This window comes from Pieris napi, chromosome 18 (genome assembly GCF_905475465.1).
Source record: "Pieris napi chromosome 18, ilPieNapi1.2, whole genome shotgun sequence".
In the NCBI taxonomy this organism is placed as follows: domain Eukaryota; kingdom Metazoa; phylum Arthropoda; class Insecta; order Lepidoptera; family Pieridae; genus Pieris; species Pieris napi.
In genome coordinates, this window is record NC_062251.1 from 7,965,213 (window position 1) to 7,985,949 (window position 20,737).

Consider the following 20,737-nt stretch of genomic DNA (forward strand, 5'->3'; position numbering starts at 1 on the left):
ATTAAAAAATACATGGTGATTTATTTATTGCATTTTCAATGTGTGTGTGTGTGTCTGTGACTGTATTAAAACATATCTTCACTTAGGTCATGGAAGCGGTTAGGTAGTGTAAGAGTGAACCCATTTTCCAGGTGCACTATGGTTTGCATCCTGGATGCATGAAACTTTAAGGGGAGCCTTTTCACCTCAACTCTTTTGTATGGCTTGTTCAGCTCTAGGTCACCCAATTTGATCCATGTTTTTTTGCCGAGTGTTGAGCTTGGCCAAGGCGGTAGTGGCGGATGAAGACATGATTTTTGAAAGTTGCACTTACGGTTTTCTGAAGTAAAATGCTTGCAGTTTGGTGTTAGTAACTTCTTAAGGTAAGTATTTTCTATTACTTCTCAATGTCCCTACTAAATGTGTCTTTCTTTTACGCATTCGCAGTGCAAGTGGAACACAGTTTATCTATACTGTCGTTCAGCCTGTTTAATTTTTGTTCCTCTTTTATTACGTGTTCAACACAGTTCTTCCATTTTCGTCTCTTTTTGAGAGCGGCGCCGACTGTGCCTGCGGTTGCGGCATCGTATGTTGTGTATTTTGTGTATTTATAATATTAATATTAGGCGGCGTCGTCTGCGCACAGACGCGCTTGGGTGCCGTCCCGGCGGCGTTCTCATTAGAGTCCTGCGGCGGCGGGCGGCGTAAAGAATAATTATGCGCTCGTCTCGCTTCGGCGAGCGCATTATGTTCGTCACAGGATAATGGCGACGTTAATATACCCTGCTCTAAAAGGCGCCTGCGGGTCTGCGCGAGATACTCGCACATAGCTCGTGCAAGCCCGTAGGTAGCGTACCGGCCTATAAGAGTCTGCGCAACAAAAAAATAATGTCGTACTCTTGTTAATCGTACATGAACATATTAAAGAAATAATCCACCGTCTGTGTACCTATCGTTCTGGTATTGACCGTACGCCTGGATACCTTTTTCTGCCTCGTCGTGGACAAATTCCCACATCGGTTCTCGACTCTCTTCCTCTAACGTGAAGTAGACTTTCTACACTCACTACTGTTGAGCTATCTTGTATTGGCCCCCTGCGCAAGCGCACCCCACGACGAAGGACCGCGACACCGCACTAACAACAGCGCACGAGCTCACGCGTCGCAAAAAGTTTGAGGCGCCACCTAATTTATTATGTTACTCAGGGATGATGCTGCTTTTTATCTTCTTTTTTTTACACTATTTGAATACAATAGAATACTATTTAATTATGTATCACAGAAAGTGAAGGAAGGTAACGTTTTGTAATGAATAAAAATACAATGTTTAAGTTTATACATTTATTTTACTCGTATCTATTATTTACAATATCTAATCTTCGTCACTACTAAGTGATGATGAGATTTATGCCTTCTAGAGGTAGTTCTTCGTCCTCAGTCTCACTATAATCTTCACTTGATGAAGAGGTATCAGATGAATGTACAATGATTTGTGATTCATTTGTCTCTTGTAAGAGGTCATCATCCCAATACTTTTGTCGAAGTCTGTCCATATGGTTGACTTCTTTTGTCCAGTCGCTCTCACTTAAGCTGGTAATTGCATCTCTTGTTAACTTTTCTATTTCCCTTTCTGACTGGTTGATATTTTTATCGGCTACCCTTTGCTTGACCAAATTCCAAATATATTCAATTGGATTGAGGTTACACATGTATGGTGGTAAACAAACTACTTCGTGGCCATGCTCTTTAAAAAGTTCATCAATCAAATATTTTTTTGGGGGCTTATTTATATGTAATAAGTGATACATTTCCGATTTTCTCATTCTTTCATCAAATGTTATATTGTGGTCCAATAACCATTGACGTATAGGCTCCTTCGTCGCCACACTTGTGGGTGGTTTTTCTATTTGAGTTGAGTGGTACGGTGCATTATCTAGTACCACGATACTGTTAAGTGGCAAATCCGGAATTAACTTTTCAAGAACCCACTTTTTAAAGTTTGCGGTATTCATCTCATGATGGTAATCTCCCGAGTTGCTTTTGTATTTGTATATGAGCTCAGCCCCATTCGCGAATCCGTTCTCTCCACCGCGCGTGAACAATAATCCATCTTTGGCCGGGATTATGTTTTTTTTTTACAGATGCATCAGTGTTGTTTTGCCAGCATTTGCTCACTGTATAGTGGGAATGTATCCACGTGTCATCTACATAAATGATTGGTTTTTTCCTCGCACCCAAGTCATCATTTTCCTTTAGACGTCGTAGGTACCTTGCCCGCCAAGCTCGAATATCTGGTTTTTGGTAAGAAAATGTCTTTTATCTTTACATTTTTTGAATTTGTAGCCTAATTATTAGTCTACTAACACTTTTCTTAAATATGTTTTTTGCCCTTGAAAATTGAGGTCTCTTTTAGCCAAAGATTAAACTGGAAATTGAATACTACCGAACTTTATGACTGTATTTGGTGTGGTGATCCGAATGTTTATGTATTGGAAATAAAGCAGATAATAGTGCCCACTTAAAACAGGCGTCATCAGTGTTTTTAACATTAATAACAAACAGCTTTTTTATTATATCATGCGGTAACTCAATAAAAGATTTCCTCTTAAAGGATTAAATTGATTTGAATTCATATCCAAATGTATTTTTTTTTTAAACTTTACCCACTATCCTTTCTCTCGAATTAATTTCTATAGTTTATTAGAGAATTCGTGAGAGTTAAATAAAATATATTTAAACCATCACCAATACAACAAATAACATTCATTGATTGGGAAGCAAAAGGGTTGTTTATGTCTCCTAAACAAATTCACCATATAAAATAAAATTTATTTTTAAAATTGTGTGACCTATAGATTTATTTATGTAAGTATTGTATGTAATTTTGAAGCAAGAAATAAATCTTGTGTCTCAAACTGTAAATCATTTTGATTACCGAACGCAGTCTCAATTATCTTAACATTGGGTTTTATTGAATGTTGTATTTTATCATCATTAATTTTGTGTGCATTGCTCCTTAGATGACTAGCGAAATATTTTTTGTAAACATTTCAAATACATCAGTTTCGTGTTAAAATTATTAACTTCATTCGATGTTGATGGCTCTTGTGAAGACCGTAAAAGATCAATGTTAGATCCAGATTTTATTCTTTTGATGTCAACAGAGTTAATATCAACATCTGCTTTCCTCTTGGTTCCGCGACTGTTCGTTCGTTCCCTGGAATCGATCATGGAAAAATCTAATAAAATTATTAGTTAGGAATGGTCGATTTATTTTATTTAATTGATAGAAATGCGAATAGAGAAAAAAATATATTATTATTAAATATACTCAATCACATGTTCCCATCGAATTGAGTTGTTTAAATCATTACTTTCTATTTCATCACAAACATTAAAAAGTTCAATTGTATCAATGGATAAGCTTTCAAATTTATGATGATCCATTTCATCAAAAAAATATATATTTATTCGTTTCACAATTTTAGTTATTGTGAAAAGGTCTTCAACAAAAAGCACAATGATTGACTTTGTACAATGCAACATAGTATTTATACTAGTGGATAACTGAAACATTACCTAATTATATAAACATATGGTATTAGAATCCGATAGTTGATTAATTACTAATTAAGTCATCGCATTAAGAAACTAAAGGAACATAATTTTTAAAACTATAATGTTTTTACTACCTTCCTTGGATATCTCCTTTGTTATGTTATATCCTTTATCTGAAGATCAATGTTGGAATCGTTTTCGATGTCATATTTAGCACGAATTTTTAATAAATATTTAGCATTTTTCCAATGTTGTGAGACCGGGATTACTTTCTATTTTTATTCGATTTCGAACTATTACATTTTCACTAGTATATCAGCGTCCATTCCATCATCTTTGTCTGTTGATATATATGAAATGTTTCCTTCATTCCATGTACGGCCAACATTGGAAGAAAGTTTAGTTTTTTTTTTCATTTTCTGGTCAGGTGCTTAAAGAAAATAGTCATCTAAACGACGGGTCCTCTTATTTTTATTGTTTGGTTTGAAATCTCTTCTTCATCAGATAAAACATAATAATTATAAGGCCTGAAACATTTTTCCACATCTTTGAGGTTGTATACTGTAACTGTCTACTGTTTTATCTATACTGTCGTCCAGCCTGTTTAATTTTTGTTCCTCTTTTATTACGTGTTTAACACAGTTCTTCCATTTTAGTCTCTTTGTGAGAGCGGCGCCGACTGTGCCTGCGGTTGCGGCATCGTATGTTGTGTATTTTGTGTATTTATAATATTAATATTGGCGGCGTCGTCTGCGCACAGACGCGCGTGGGTGCCGTCCCGGCGGCGTCCTCATCAGAGTCCTGCGGCGGCGGGCGGCGTAAAGAATAATTATGCGCTCGTCTCGCTTCGGCGAGCGCATTATGTTCGTCACAGGATAATGGCGACGTTAATATACCCTGCTCTAAAAGGCGCCTGCGGGTCTGCGCGAGATACTCGCACATAGCTCGTGCGAGCCCGTCCGTAGCGTACCGGCCTATGAGAGTCTGCGCAACAAAAAAATAATGTCGTACTCTTGATAATCGTACATGAACATATTAAAGAAATAATCCACCGTCTCGTTCTGGTTTTGACCGTACGCCTCGATTGTCCGGACATCGAAGGGGGTTCGGGCGTATTTGGTAAATTCCTTTTACGTGCAGATGGACGCACGTTTTTTTGCTTCTCTGGCGTTGAAGCAGGCTGACTTGAATCAGATGCTGGTTAGTATTTTCTATTACTTCTTAATGTCCTTACTAAATGTGTCTTTCTTTTACGCATTCGCAGTGCAAGTAGAACACGTGTGTAATAGTTATCTGTGTACATGGTCCTGCCCTCATTGAAAAGACCCTCTGCTAAAGATAGTTCTACCTTTTCTGAGACTTTATGTTCCCTCGATTTACCGCAATATACAATTAGGTTCCATGTGTAGCCTTTCTCAGTATGAGTTTGAACATTTTAATTCCATATTTGGCCCTTTTATTTGGAATGTATTGGCGGAAGATCAGTCTACCGCGCCAAGCGACTAATGACTCATCGACACAAACTTTTTCTCCTGGTGTGTAGACATTTTTATAAACATAGTTGCTTTCGCCCCGGGTGACCTTATTGCTTTCAGGTCAATGAAAGGTATGATGTAAAAATAGTATTTGTGATATATTTAATTATTGTATTTGAGACTGAAATTCAATTATATCATCATCGTGAAACAAATCAACTGTAGGCGCAATACCTTTAAAAACCGTCTACCGTCTTCTTTTTCTGTAGCGTCTAAGAACTACATAAACTTTTTGCCAACTTTCTTCCATTGAAGAAGAATCTCGCTTTTTCCATTACGACCTCACCAGACAATGGAATGTGGCGTCGTCTTTATTCTAAAAACCATGTGAACAGTGCTTCTTCTAGCACTGGATTCTCTGGTAATTTTAGAGTTTTTCTGAACCCTGGTCCTTTCTCAGTTTTAGCTATAAAAGATCTCAATTTTTGCTCATTTTTCTTGAGGTCTGTAATTGTTGATTTTCCAACGCCATACTTACAAGCAAGAGAAGTTGCCGACACTCTGTCCTTTAAACTGTCTAGTATGGTGCACTTTTCGGCTATAGTCAAAGTTTTATGTTTGCGTTTTGGTGTTGGAACCATCTTTATAACCTCAAAAAACACGCCGCGCACGAGTACAGAGCAGAAAAACGTGGAATGGACGCGCAACGTGGCAGTCGCAACTGCAGACTAATTAATAAACAACATAGCAGCGAGGCGAAGGCGAGGAAGTGGGGTGGGGTATGCAGTTCGGATTATAGCGACGTTCGGATTAGCCTGAGTACGGATTATCGAGGCTCTACTGTAATCATAAATTCATTTCACTTAAAGCGCCATAAAACTATATCGGGCCTCTCAATCAAGGCGCTGTTTCTTTTTTTCGTGACATACTTAAATTTTAAGTGTTTCACAATACGCCACATCAGCATCAGCAGCGTGATATGACGGGCTTGGCATCACTTGAGATGAAGGGGATGGTGTAGGTGCATTACGCACGGAATCTCGGGTAGACATATCGTACGTCTGTGATGAAGGGGACGGTGTAGGTGTAAAACGCACAGAATCCGGAGTAGATCTTACATACGAGTAAGTGCTGCCAGGAGCAGGGCGGTAATTTCGCTTCTGATAAATAAGTTCGTCTATATCGTGTATTATATCTTCCCTTTGTTGCTCATTAAATTTTTTAATTTTTTTCGCCAGTAGTTGACAGTATAAGTCTACCTCGTCCACTTCAGTTCGTGGTCGGTCGGCAAGATTTTTTAGGACATTTACAGCATGTCTTCATCTGAGCTCGTACTTCCGTGACTTCTAATGTTTTCGTCTTGGCATCTAAGTATGGGTGTCGGAGTATATGTCAATGTTGATTGTATGTTGTCCTCGTTATTTACGGATGTTAGTCCAGTCGCATAGAGCTGAAAATTGGCAGAGACGTTAAATATATTATTATAAATGAAATGTCAAAAATCCCCTTCGATCCTACTTCTGCAAAAAAAATTATTCAAGGTCAAAAGTATAAAATTAAGGATTTTTCCATTTTTCTCGAAAACAGTTAGTATTATCGTGAAAATAGATCCGACAAAAGTTGTAGATCATACAATTCTCTACAAAAATGGTTCAGTCACTTTCTCTGACAATTCTATGAACTTATTTTATGCATGCGTAGTTGTGTGTGTATGTGCGCATGTGTGTGTGAGTGAGTGTATACTTGTTGTTAAGTATATAATTATGTATGTGTGTGTCAAACTAGCGAACTCGTACTAAAATGTGCTCAGTTTCCTCATAAGTTAAAGTTTTTAGCCAATCTGTTATAACTTCCTTATATTAATACAAAACTCTAGGATGAAATTGAAGTTTAGCGTTTATTTTGTTTTAAATATATGTATGTAGACTGAGTCATGTACTGACGGCTTTCAAAATTCGAACGAACCGTTGCTTTCCTTACACGTGACATAATAGTAGCAATGTGCGAGTGCCATGATAGATATTCATCAAAAATTATGCCCAAGTATCTTGTAGAGACAACTTTTTGAATAATTTGACAGTTGACTTGGAGAAAAACAAATAAAGTTGGTTTTGGTATATTTAGGTGACCCTAATTTAGCCTTTAGCCAGTCAACTATAACAAGCAAGACCACGTTCAGCATTCTGGCGTACGGATTCCCAAGTTTCCCCATGGAAGACAATAGCTGTATCGTTCGCATAGGAGAATATTTTCCCTCCGCTGCTCAGCAGGTTACATAGTTCGTTAATGTACACCAGGAACAGCGTTGGGCCAAGCACACTCCCCTGCGGCAGACCAAATACAACATTTTCTTCTTCACTGTAAAGGTTTCCTATTTTAACTTGTTGAGTCCGACCTCGAAGATAGGTGTCAAAAAGACACAGAGCTGTACTTCTTATACCTATCGCCTCAAGCCTCAGTACAAGGATGGGGACCGAAACGGTGTCAAAAGCTTTCTTTAAATTCAGGAATACTGTCAAGCATTTAATCTCCATATGAGATTGGATGCGAATTTTGAGTACAGTCAATAGCACCAAGAGCCCGAGGAAATTGTGCTATATTATGAATACATATTTATCATATAATCTGGCGATTGCGACAGATATGTCCCGCACTATTCTCCCAGCAGAGGAAAAGTAGTAGGTAATTAATCTATCATAAGTCCGAATTGTTGTTGTTTTTTCGTCCTAGAAAGATATTAGAGCGACTCATGGCCATGTGTAATACCTTTTCAGAATCCATATTAAATGCGCCAAAACTTGTAATATAGGGTCACTTTTCGGTAGAGTAATTTTTTTTTCACAGTGGGGTCCGAAGTAAACAAAAAGTTTTGATTTGAAAAAATGTTATATCGTATCACTTAATATTATCTTGAATACACTCAATAAACAACTATAAATAGTATGTCTAACGTAAGAACTCATCAGTACCAATCTAGTGGATATTATGAGAAAGATACAGGATGTAGATATTTTCGAATTTTAAGAAGAATTAGTAAAAAAAGTCAATTTTCATATAAAAACCAAAATAAATCATAACTCTGCAGGGGTTGACCTTAGAGACCTCCCGTAGAACAATTTTTTGCCGCTGATGACCTCACTATCCCCTATTTGCGTTTGATCCACGACTTTTTGGCCACCCTGTATATATAAATTATGAATAAAACCCATATCAGAATCATAATCTTTGTTTATTTACAATACCTTCCCTGAAATTACACAACATTCCATTTCACATACAATTACACACAAACAAAGAAAATTTGAGAAGCTAGGGTACATAATAAGGATTTAAATCTGATTTTAATATGTGAACTCGTTGCCTAGCTATTTGTCTATCCCGTTTCACCGTTACACCACTTAGTAGAGACTTTCCTTTTAAAAAGGTGGGAATATTTATACCAATGCCTTTAGCTGCAAATATATCCTGCACATTAAATCCACGATCTGCCATAATACTGTCTCTGGGTTCACATTTTTCAAGTAAACTACTTCTCTCAATCATTTGCCTGTCTGAAGTTGAGCCACCATAACCCTCAGAACAGTAGGTAAACAACCTCCCGGGCGTTGCACCTACTAGGAATTTCATTGTATTTTTATTTTTATAGGAACTGAATGTAGCCTGCTTTGTTATTGGGTTTTTAGGTTTAGTAATTGGAATTTCAGTTCCATCTATTATTATCCTTGTGTTTGCATAATTTTTCTTAAACTGCGCAGGCATGTAATAGTCAACTAACTTCCTTTCTGGCCAAATATCAATGAGTGACCACATGTCATATGTAAAATTAAGCCAGGTAATAAAAATATTTGATACAGAAGTTTAATACCAAAAAATGTTGATAGTTCAAAATCACATTTATTTCTTCTTAATTTAATTAACATTAATAAAAATTGGTCTTCAATTGTGACATTGATAACTTGACTTCCCTTATATTTTAAGCTGTATGCCGTAGGGCATAAAGTACTCAACACTAATTTAAACTTATCATAATTTTCTAAACCACTATAGAAATGGATTGCCATATCATCTACCATTAAATTTTCAAGAACAAATATTCTGCAAAAAGTTGATGTTTGCATTGATTGATTTACACTGAATCCTGTAGAATGAACTACCTTTTCACTACTTTCATCACTGATACTTGAAATTTCAACCTCATGAGCGTAGCCTTGGTCAGTTGAATCATTAGTCACAGCCACAGCAGTATTGTTGTCAACTACAGATTCATCATTTTCTGTCACAGTGCTGGGTATGAGGCAACGCTTAACATTTCTTCTATTCAAACGTTCAGTTCGTGCAGAACTGTCTTGACCTGACACACTGTTCCAAGAAAACAGTGTTGGTACTGCAGATTTCTTTAAAAATTTCCGCTGAAGTGGGAAACCTAAAACAAATACAAATTTAAAGTACTTAATATAACAAGTTCGTAGCTGTAGTAAGTTTATTGCTGTTTTATCACAACATTTACTAAATCATTTTATTATCTTAATGATACATACCAGTTACCTTAGAAATTGTTTCAAAATCTGTAACTTTGAAGTGCTTAGTACATAACCTATAATAATCAGTTCCTTTAAAATTAACTCTTCTCAATGCTCTTTCCCATTTTCTTCTTAGGGTGGGATTAGAAGGGAATTTATGTGAACCTATATCTTTACATCCAATAGCCACACACCGACCCATTTTATCACAAAACGTAAAATATCGCGAAGTTTTATAATTTACTATGGAATTTGAGAGCTCCCTTGGAACAAACATTTGGCGCCCTCTACAAGGAACTATTTGACGGTTATCTTCCTCATTGAAATTCTTTTTGAAGAAATGTCATTAATGGCATTGATTCAACTCTTGCAAAATTTACATTAAAATCTCCAGCTAAAATTAATGGTTATTCGTTTTAAAAATTATTGAACCTCTTTGATTATAAGGAAATAACCTTTCATGTAAAAATGAAATTATATGATCCATTTTGTTATTAGGTGAAATGTATACTACAATCATAATTAATTCACTTCCGTCTTCTAGTTTAACATGTGAAGCACACATATCACCAATAGCTGTTTGGGAAACATGAACTTCTGTAGCATTTTGAACTGCTAGATCCATGTTGAATGTAGTAACATGTGATGTGTTGTTGTTTTTGTAAATTGCCACTCCAGCGGCTCTAACATTTTGTCGTTTATATTTTGCAATACAATGAAAGTTACATAAGTCAACTGCTTCATCTGCAGAACACCATGTTTCAGTTAGTATTACTAATATGATTAATATGAATGTAAATAATTAAATATAAAAAAAGAAAAAAAAATTGAGTGTGGCTTCAATATCTCATGAACTCAAATCTTAGTTAATTATTGCAATATATGACCAAAGATTTGCAAATATAAATTTTATAAATAAATTTCAGAAGCTTTACAATTTCTTAAATGTCTGAAAAATGAAGATCTTTTAAATGTGCCCAAGCATGTTTTACAAGTAGCGTAAGTTGACGGACTAGAGGTACCCTGGTTGCTTCGTTTTGATGGTAATAAGGTTAAATGAGCATCCCGATCAAAGCTCACTTTAGAATTGTGTAAAAAATTTCCCTTTTTTCTCAATTTATCTGTATTTTTTTGTCGTTTTAGCTTTCGTATTTTAGGGTCTGTATCATTGATAGCTTTATACTGAAGAACTTCGGTTTCATCTGCGTGGTTACGTAAAAGATGTCTAGTATAATTAGTTACAATTGCTTGACAGTAGAAACATGCATTTCTTCGGTCCCACTTACGTTTTCTCGCCGTATTATTAACGCTTTTTTCAACTTTACCTCCTCCAAAATCCGGAATTCCTTCTTTGAGTACACTTACGCCCTCATTAGTCGATAAGTTCTGGCTACTTTCCCCACTATTGACTTGTGTGTTTCTTTCTTGTAACTGTTTTACTTGTCTATTGCAATTTTTTTTCAACTGAACGACTGGGTCGTCATTATATTCATCGTTAAAAGACTAAAACAAAAAAATAAATCTACTATATAAAAATAAGTCGGGTTTTCCTTCCTGACGCTATAACTACAGAACGCACGAACCGATTTCCACGGTTTTGCATTCGTTGGAAAGGTCTCGGGCTCCGTGAGGTTTATAGAAAATTCAGGAAAAAATTCGACAGAAAAGCGGGATCACCAAACGAAATGTTACATAAAACGAAGCCATCTGGTGGCGAAACAGAGTTCGCCGAGTTTGCTAGTATTGTATAAACATAGTTTTTTTTTAAATTTTTAATTAATAAACTTGTTAAATGGAGCCGGAGTTTTCAACAATTACAAGTGCCAAATTAATATTCGGTGATCATTAAAAAAAAATCTACTATCGCGTGCATATTTCTCATAATAACAATATGTTGTGTGATAATGCGATGGTATCACCTTATTTAAGCTATCATAGCTATCATAGCCCGCTTTTTTTGGATCAAAGTCCGACTCATCACTAGGTGAAAAATCTCCCACGTCAGAGTCAGTCAGCGCTGCCGCGACCTGCAAAGAAAAGACCGAATAAATACATATTACCATTTTAATTCTACTAGTGTCTCATCAATAACAATTAGGTCATATAAAATGAATACCTGTATGTGTTGAGTAGTATCATCAGGAAACAATTGTTGAACATCTATATAGATCTCTGAAGGTATGTTTTCAGACAGATTAGACATATTCATAAGTGACGATATTCCCGATACTTCAACAGAATGTTTGTGGTCAGGTACATATTTATTCCGGTGATTATCATCATCAATATGGCATTTACTTCTGATTAATAGTGCAACTTCAGTTTCTTTTTCATTTTCAATTGCATTCTTAAAAAATGTATAAACATTATATACCTATATTTATTATAAGGATAACCCTAAGGTAAATAATACTTCATTGTGACATATGTAGGTAATTAAATGTTTATTAAATTTTAATATGTAAGTACTTTATAATTATTACTTATTCTTCATCTTCCAGTGATAATAACATAGGTATTGATTCATAATAAAGACTGGCAGTATTTGATTGTACTACATTCAGACTTTCGTTTATGGTAATTGGCGTACTTATTACCTCGGCAGCACTCATCGGTGAAGGAGTAGAATAAAGTGTGATGGGACTATTCATATTTTCACTACTTTGGTCCATTATATCGTCTATCAATGCAAGCACTCTTCTCTTAAACAGTCTTCTTTGACTATCAGTCATTTTGTTCACGTCCGATAGTAAACTCAGTAAGAACATTTTGTTTGAATTTTCAAGCGCCTCCAGAAAGTTTCGAAGTTTTCGTTTTCACTTCGAAGAGCTCGCGTCTCATCCGAAACAGACATTTGAGCGAGTACCTCTGTGTCCTCTTTAATAGATTTAGCGACAGATTTGAGGGCGTGGACAAATGTACCCTTAAGATTTTTTGACTTAGTCGCGACTTTCTCTACCATTTGCAGGTTAGCTTCGATGCGCCTCTGCGCTAGATCTGCCGTCAAAATTTCCCCTTCTGCATTCATTGCCGCTGGTGTTGGTGCGGGTTTACTCGGCTCAGTCAATGAAGCGAGGATCTCCTCCTCAGCCTGGGCTTCCTTTTCCGTTTTCTTGGCCTTTAAATAAGCAGACCTAGCAGGCGCCAAGCCCATGTACCCTCTGGTTTTTGGTGGGCGGCCTCTTCCTCTTCTTGTTGTAGCAACTTTTAGTGGGGTCCGAACAGACGACTCGCTGATTGTACTGTCGCCATCGTCTTCGCCACTCCTGGTTCGTTTGCGAAAACTCCAGAATCTAGGATATGTAGGGTCTGTACAATCCAGTGATCTGGCGCTGACCATAGATGTCGCGGAGGAATCCGATAACCTTCCAGCATCAGACGTAGGCGCGTCAACTGGATGGTCGCCAAAAATGTCCCTGGAAACGCTCGGCACCGGCGTAATACATAGAGTGCGCTCAGGCACCACGGTCACTTCTTGTAATTCTCTCAGATCCGGGAACTGCCTTTGAGGCATTTGTTTGATTATATGGATGGTAAAACTTCTGGTCCATCGACGTACAATGGTCCTATTGGTAAGTTGCTGGATAAGTGTGAAACGCGAGCTGTAGTTGAATTTGGGTCAATACCACGTCAATTACCAACGCTAAAACCTGATGACTTAAGCACAGACCAAAAGTATTTGTATGAAATTATCTTAGCAGTAATTACTGGAACAACTTAGCAAATAAATCACCTGAAAAATATCAACTAATTTAATAATTATGGCTCAATACATTGTAAAAGTATATGCCCCTGTGTGGTTCCAAATAAAGACACACTCATCATACAAAGACGGATCACGGCACCTCTGAAAATTGCTTGAATGTTCGCGATTTTTATCTAGTTCATTAAAAGCAATCATACATCCTATTATTCAACGAAACGCATATTTTGCTCACCTTGAAAATCTACTATTAGCGATGTTAACAGATAGAGAAAAGCATATAAGAGAACTTGCAGCTAGAAGAATTCTAAAAGCGCGTAGTTCACCTTTCAACGGGAAAACTACCACGCACTTTTGAAGTGCCTAAACCTTATTTTGATGCTAAATGTTACATTGATCTAATAAACTGGCCAGAAACCAACTTTGATCCACTTATTCTAAGAAACCAAACGAATGACGAACTTATTCAGAATATAGAGAAAAAGGTGACGAAAGGATGTTGTTTATTAAGCTACATTGCCATATACAAGCGGTTGAACATAGTGACAGAAGCTGCAATGTCTGCATGTGATAAAAAAAACAAGGGAGGGCATGATTCATGCAAAACTCGCTTCAAGGAAAGTTATAGCGAAAGTCGATAGTAGGCGTGACTTTTTGTATAAAAATAAACAATTTTTTGATAACCTTTATGTGTATTTGTTTAAGTTTTTTTGCTTTAAACGTTAATATTTATGTCTATCACTAAATATTTGTAATGTTTCAATAGTATTTTAAGTAATTTCTAATAAAGAACTATTTCATTTAGTAATACAAGTTTTCCTCAAAAACTAATAATTTTGAAGCGCATGCGCGGGCTGAAGATGTATGTTTCTTTATCAGTTTTTTAGCTAAATCTACTTTTTATAGTACACTACAACATAATATTACTATTAGAATTTGACTCATCAACTTTTATTTTTTTCCTAACTAGAGTTACCCACCCTAATGCACATGCCGATATACAGTATGTGAGAATGGACTGACAAAGTGCTAAATAAATTATTCTAATAACTTCGTCCTCCGCTACTCGTTTCAGTCGATTAAAGATAAACATAAGCTTTCTGATCCAAGAAGACTGCGTGCATCAATGTGCTTTTCCCAAGTGAGGTGTCGATCTATTATTATTCCTAGATATTTTATACTTTCGTGCATTTAGAGCTTCTTTCAATACGTTTTGTGTCATATATTTTCCTGCCTGAGTATATATCAAGACTTCTGGTTCAGATTTTCCCTGGGTTTCCATTATCAAACTTTTGTTTTATTAGGATCTGTTGATTCCCAAGCAACCAGATAACTTTCACTGGTTAACTCAATTGATTTTATTGTGACAGCGGCACCATCCTCTACAGAAGATCTAAGGTAGTGAAACTTGCTGATGATGTCATTCGCATTGATGAGCTAGTAGTCGAAGGTGTCCCGAAATTCAAGCCATTTCAAAATCAGATCAAAACTCAGTAATATTATGGTTGGTAATCGAATTTGATTAGTGGTTATTATTATTGTTGTTATTACTACAGATACTTTCAAGTGAAAGTCTACGCTGGGCAGCGTCGTCACGCTCCTCGCGTTTTGATGTTATTTCCTGCACCGCGAAAAACTGGCTTTCAATTTCGATTCTCTCTTGTAAGCGTTTATCTAAATTGCTTTCCAAATCGAATGCTTCTATTTGAGTTTGTACCTTTCCAAAGCCTGAAAATAATTCTTTTATTTTTGTTAGTCTTAAATTAATATAACTTATATTTTTGTCGTGATGCTATCGGTTTCAATTTGTTCAATAACCAATAGAACACCTTTGAATACTGTTAATCGGGCTTTAATTGTATTTAGTTAAATAAAACATTTTTATTCCACGTATTATTATTTTATTTATATTTCTCTACAAATTTATTAGCACAATATCATTATTCACTGAGTCACATGTAAATTTTTTAAGGAAGTATTCTAACCTTATCAAATACATAAATGATAAACTAAGCAATACTCTCCACACACAGACTTTAGATAATCCTGAACCGTAACGCTATTGTATACCTCCATATGCAACAATTCCTCCTTAAAAAGTCTTCTTTTGCTTCAAGAGGTTTACGTCCAAATGAATCAAAGTATTCCCCAACTCTTTCGACGTTGATATGAATAGCCACCCAATGAAATCCCGGCTGTGAGTCAGGGGTTGAGATTATATTAATGAAACAATGGTTGACGTTGGCAAACTAAAAAAAATTATTCACTGAATCACTTACATAATGAAAATATATACATAAACTAATAATAATAAAATAATATACATTGAAATAAATGACGAAACTTAACATAAACTAAAATATATCATTAAAAGGAGTCCCTTTAGGCAAGGTTCCGAAGATACTGGCAGCGTTCCCCCTTTGAATTGCTAGACTAATTCTTTGTCCGAGGTAGCTGCCAGATCTTCGGTCTCCTGTGATGTCGACTAACCTTTTTGAAATTTCTTTAAAAATCCTTAAAGCGCTAGGACCCCACGGACCAAGGGTCTCGACACCGAATGGGACAAAATCATATTCAGAGCCCAGACCCCTGTATTTGCATGCTTTATTTTTTTCAGCCGCTTCACAAGCCGCACCAGCTCTGTAGTTGGTTCCATGTAGATGGGAAGGGGCCAGCGTGTCTGAACAGGTTGCATCCCATACCAGCACCCGACCCATCTTCCATGGAACCAAACTCATACCGTCCGGTCTCTTGCCATCGTCTCTTGCAATACCACTTGGCTCAAGAAGACTTGGCATGTTGACGTTGGCAAGGGAACGGCTTATGATATCGTTAAGTGCGGCATGTCTCGAGAAGCGGCCTGCACTTTTTTGGCATGACAGGCCGTGATGTCCTAACTTGTCGACATCACTGCCACAGGGACATATATGAGGAGCGCAGACCGGAACCCCAAGCCGTAGACAGGTTGCGATTCGAAGCGTGTCAGGCTCAAGAAAAGTTCCTGTATTTGACGATGGGTAAGCGTGAAGCCAGTAGCCGGCCTCATGCGTACCCACGGCCAAAAGCCTAGCACGCGCCGAACCTGTACTACGACTCAAAAGATCGTCAAAAGTCAACTTGCAGTGTATGTCATCCCAGCTCCTCTGTGAAATTAGAGATAATGGAAAATTTTGACATGGGCATGCAATTAAGAAAGCGTTTCTAGCTTCTTCCAAGCCAGCAATCTCAAAGTTTGAAGGGGATGCCCTTAAAATTTTACTTATGAGATTTGCTGAACTATGGACAGAAGATAGAAAGGCTGGTAAAGCGACACTGGAAATTTTGCGAATCCCTAAACCACCATAACGGATGGGTAGGGAAGCTTGGGTCCAAGATTGCTCGTTCAGCTGCATATTAAGAAGTGATTCTAAGCTAATTTTGATTAAGTCGTCTAATGGTGTTAAAATATCTGGGTGATTCCAAAAGGAGCAGCAACGGAGCACATACGTAAATTTTGGGAGGAAAAGACAGAATTTTAAGATGCAAAGTGCATAATGTGGACTAATTTCAAGGAGACGGTCAGCAGAATTTTGAAATTTAGTAATTGAAGTATGAATATAATCAGAAATAGATTCATTAAAAATTGGAGAACCTAAAAGGTAAAGGGAATTCCTGTTAACTATTTTAATATTTGGAGCCAAAATTTGAATTTTTTTTTTACATCATTTAAATTTAAGTCACAGTTATTTATGAAAAGTTCGCATTTGTTAAAATTAAGCTCCAAACCAATGGCTTCAAATTTATTTTTGATTAAAAGAAGGTCCGAAAACACAGTATCCACATCACCTCCTAGGGTTCCGTCGTCCAAATACCAAACATTGAAATTAGAATTTAAATTTTTGATTATAGGATTTATAGCAAAACTAAAAATTGCAGGCCCAAGGGGATCACTCTGTTGACAACCTACTTCCGAGGAAAGTTCATTAGAACAATATAACAATTTAGTTGGATCAGCGTAACTGAGAAGAAGATAATTGTATATTTCCGGTATATGTTGTTTTATTTCAGTCAGCAGGGTATCCCTATTTACAGAATTAAATGCATTTTTCACATCAATTTTGAGCAACACGTCTGGCTGTCCGTGACTTAGGAAAGAGCGTAGGGCATGGACGGCTGCCTCACACCCTCCTTTCACACCGAAGCCTAACTGTACAGGTTCAAATTCTGAATTTAATTTTGGTAAAATATGTCGAACAGCAATTTTGGAAGCCAGACGTCTTAGTGTTGATCCAACAGCAATTGGTCTCACCCCTCCGTCCTTTTTAGTGAGGGCAATGAGGTTCGCGCCGAAAAGAATGGGAACAATTTCTGTATTGACATCCCCGGAATACATAAAATTTATTAATTTTGTGATCAAGTTAATAAGTTGAAATATAATGAAAATTATATGGCGCTAGTTGTATTGATATTGTTATAATAGTAATAAGCCTCTTATCCTGAACTGTTTCTTTGACTTTGTGGTTGACTCTTGTCTTTAAGTTATAAAATATCTCTGAGTTCAGTGTGCCTCTTGGCAAAGGCCTCCTCTAACAATTTCCATTGTACTCTGTCTCTTGCAACCCTTCTCCATTTTGAGCCTGCTGTTAATTTTATTTCGTCTTCCCATCTCTTGCTTTGTCTTCCTCTGTTCCTTTTCCCATCTCTAGGGTACCAGTCAGTTATGATGTTGCTCCACTTTTCTTGTTTATCAATTTAAAAAAATTGCATGTCAGGCTGGTTGAAATCTGAGGATTGAGTATTGACTCGGATGCGGGTGGGCTATTGCATGTCATACTGGTAGGTTAGTTTGGAAAGTATCCTGCTGGATGATGATTTTGATGAACTGGTGCATGGCTGGATCGACGAAGGTGCTTACGGATGCTGGTCACGAGGTTAGAAGGCGAAATTATTTTTTGCGACTTTATTTTAATAGGCGTGTTCAACACATGTTCCGTTTTAGAAATCTGACGAATTTCTGCCTGCGAAATGGCCATATGCAAATCTAACTTAATTTTTGTTTGCTCTAGCTTTGGTAGCGCCTTGACTGGCTTACTCATACTTAAAAAGAATAAATCGGTTTCGTCCATATACTGCTTCAATTGATGCCTTTCTCGTCTTAAATCATTATTATTCTTCATCAATTGGTTTTCTAAATACGATTTTGCATTCACATCGGCATCGTTTTAATAGTGATCGCCATACTCTCCAAAAACAAATCAATGGCATCTATTTCATACATTAATAATTTACGTTCGTCTTTAGACAGTTCTCGCAGTTTTGTAGCCAAAAGCTTGGCGTAGAGATCGCAGTCATCATCTTCTTTAATTGCAGTATGTGATTGACGTTGTCCTAAAACATTAGTCAATTGACCGAATGCTGTAGCCATTTGCTGCTCAGCTGTATTAGGTACTGAGCGACGACGGCTATTTTTTGCTTGAGTAGGCTGCATCTGTGAGGTTGAAGTCCTTGGCGATTGTAATGTTTCCATCACTTCGCTATCAGTTCTTTGGTTGTCGATAGCTTCATGTAGTTCCGGTGTTGTTTCATCTCCAAAAGGTTCCTTTGGTATTTGTGAATCATGTGATTCTGATGACGTTGATGGTGTCTGTAAAAAAGGTATTTTAATTAATTTAATGCTAATATATGCTATTATTATTTCAGATGCCCACAACAGCGGACGGTTGGTTAGATATCGAAAAAGGATTTAGAAGAAAATTTCCACATTGTATCGGATCAATAGACGGCAAGCATATCGTAATGGAAAACCCTTATTACAGTGGAACCGAGTTTCATAACTATAAGAAGACTTTTAGCATTGTTCTAATGGCACTAGTGGATAGCAATTATAAATGGCCAACGTCGTTTTCAAAGAAATATGGACCGATGATGCCGCCAGCCCAAAATCCACACCAAACAGTGACTTTTTCGGGATGCATTGGACGCTCTTGGCCCAAATTCGACAATTTTGTTTGTTCACGTACCCATTCATCCAGAAATGGGCCTCATCGCTTAAGATGATTTCTCGATGAAAATTAGGGTCAGTTGCCAACTGCTCCAGAGCCCATTCAGCGAACACAAGTCTTTGTCTATGGTCGTTTACCTTCAGCTCCTGGGTCAGTTGAATTTTGTACGGGTGCAGGCCCAAGTCACGACGCAAAATTCGCCAAGTTGTGGTCTGTGAAAGGCCGAGTTCTTGTGAGCGACGCGAAATCGACTGCCTCGGATTCTCCCGCATGCTCTCACGGACAGCGGCGATGTTTTCGGTAGATCTTGCGTTTCGTCGACGTACGGGTGATGGTTGATCGTTTACTGAACCAGTGGAATCAAATTTATCCACCACACTGCGAATAGTCCTTTCGGTAGGACGATTATGGCGCCCGTAAAATGGGCGAAGCGCGCGGAACGTTTCCCGAACAGAACACCCATTTTGATAAAACAATTTTAACATTTGCACGTGTTGTTGAACGCTATGTTGTTATTTGGTCCATCCATCCATCCATTGTATCCAAGGTGATTTGGCAAAACAGACTGAATAAATGACAGCCAATTTGAAAGATGTAGCTTCAACAAGATGGCCGCTATCAACTGTAAAAGTTCGGAAGTCCCTATTGAAAGACCCTTTATTAGGTCTATACATTTACTGATACTACATTTTATAGATTTGCTGCCTACATATTGTTTAATATCCGACCATGCCACTTCAATCGGATTTAGGTCGGGGTGGTATGGTGGTAGTCTCAGTATATGATGACCTCGTTCAGCTAGGATTCGATCAATCGAAAATGTTTTAAATTTATCTTTGTTGATCTTTATTAAATTGTATAACTGAGGTTTCAAATGTGTTTCCTCGTACTGTATACCTTTTTCAGTGAGCCAGGCCTGCATGTCAGCTATTTTAGAATTAGAGGTTGGTGAGCGATCCCACTGCTTATTATGATCGGACGCGTTGTCGACTACCACGACGGAACTGGGTTGTAGGTTGGGCATTAATTGGGTTCGGAGCCATTTTTCGTAGTTTTCAAAATTCATATTGTCGTGGTAGTCGCCTGATTTGGTACCAGCTTTAAAAGTCAGCAACGCATTAGGTATAAACCCAGTATCAGACCCTGCGTGGACAATGACAACTCGCTGTCCTTTCGAAATAGGTTTCTTAAGCCCCTTAGTAGTACCATCGGTCCAGGCTTTTGAAGAAGAGTGCGATGAATCTACGTAAGATTCGTCTGTATAAACAATAGGCTTCCCCTCTTGGCGATATTGCTTTATTTTCCTAAAATATTCGATACGTTGCAAACGTATATTAGAAGTCTCAATCAGCACTTTCCGGTTGTTTTCGGTGTTTTTCCACCGAAATCCCAAACTCTTAACTATTCACCGAAGACTTCGTTCTGAACCTTTGAAATTTATGTCATCTTCTAGCTGCTTTTTAAGCTTTCCGATGGTAGGAAGTTCATTATTTGTCTTGTGAAAGTTATGAATGGTTCTCTT

The 20,737-nt window shown here is 37.3% G+C and overlaps 1 long non-coding RNA gene and 1 pseudogene across 1 annotated transcript; both read right to left on the bottom strand.

Annotated features, from left to right (window-relative positions):
* Window positions 1-8,221: 8,221 nt before the first annotated feature.
* Window positions 8,222-10,865, bottom strand: LOC125058932 (annotated as a pseudogene).
* A 40-nt stretch (window positions 10,866-10,905) lies between these two features.
* LOC125058935 lies at window positions 10,906-11,958 on the bottom strand. Its single transcript, XR_007118550.1, has 3 exons — window positions 11,648-11,958; window positions 11,451-11,558; window positions 10,906-11,034 (listed from the first exon to the last, which is right to left on the bottom strand). It is a non-coding gene; the product is annotated as an uncharacterized LOC125058935 (long non-coding RNA).
* Between the last annotated feature and the right edge of the window lie 8,779 nt (window positions 11,959-20,737).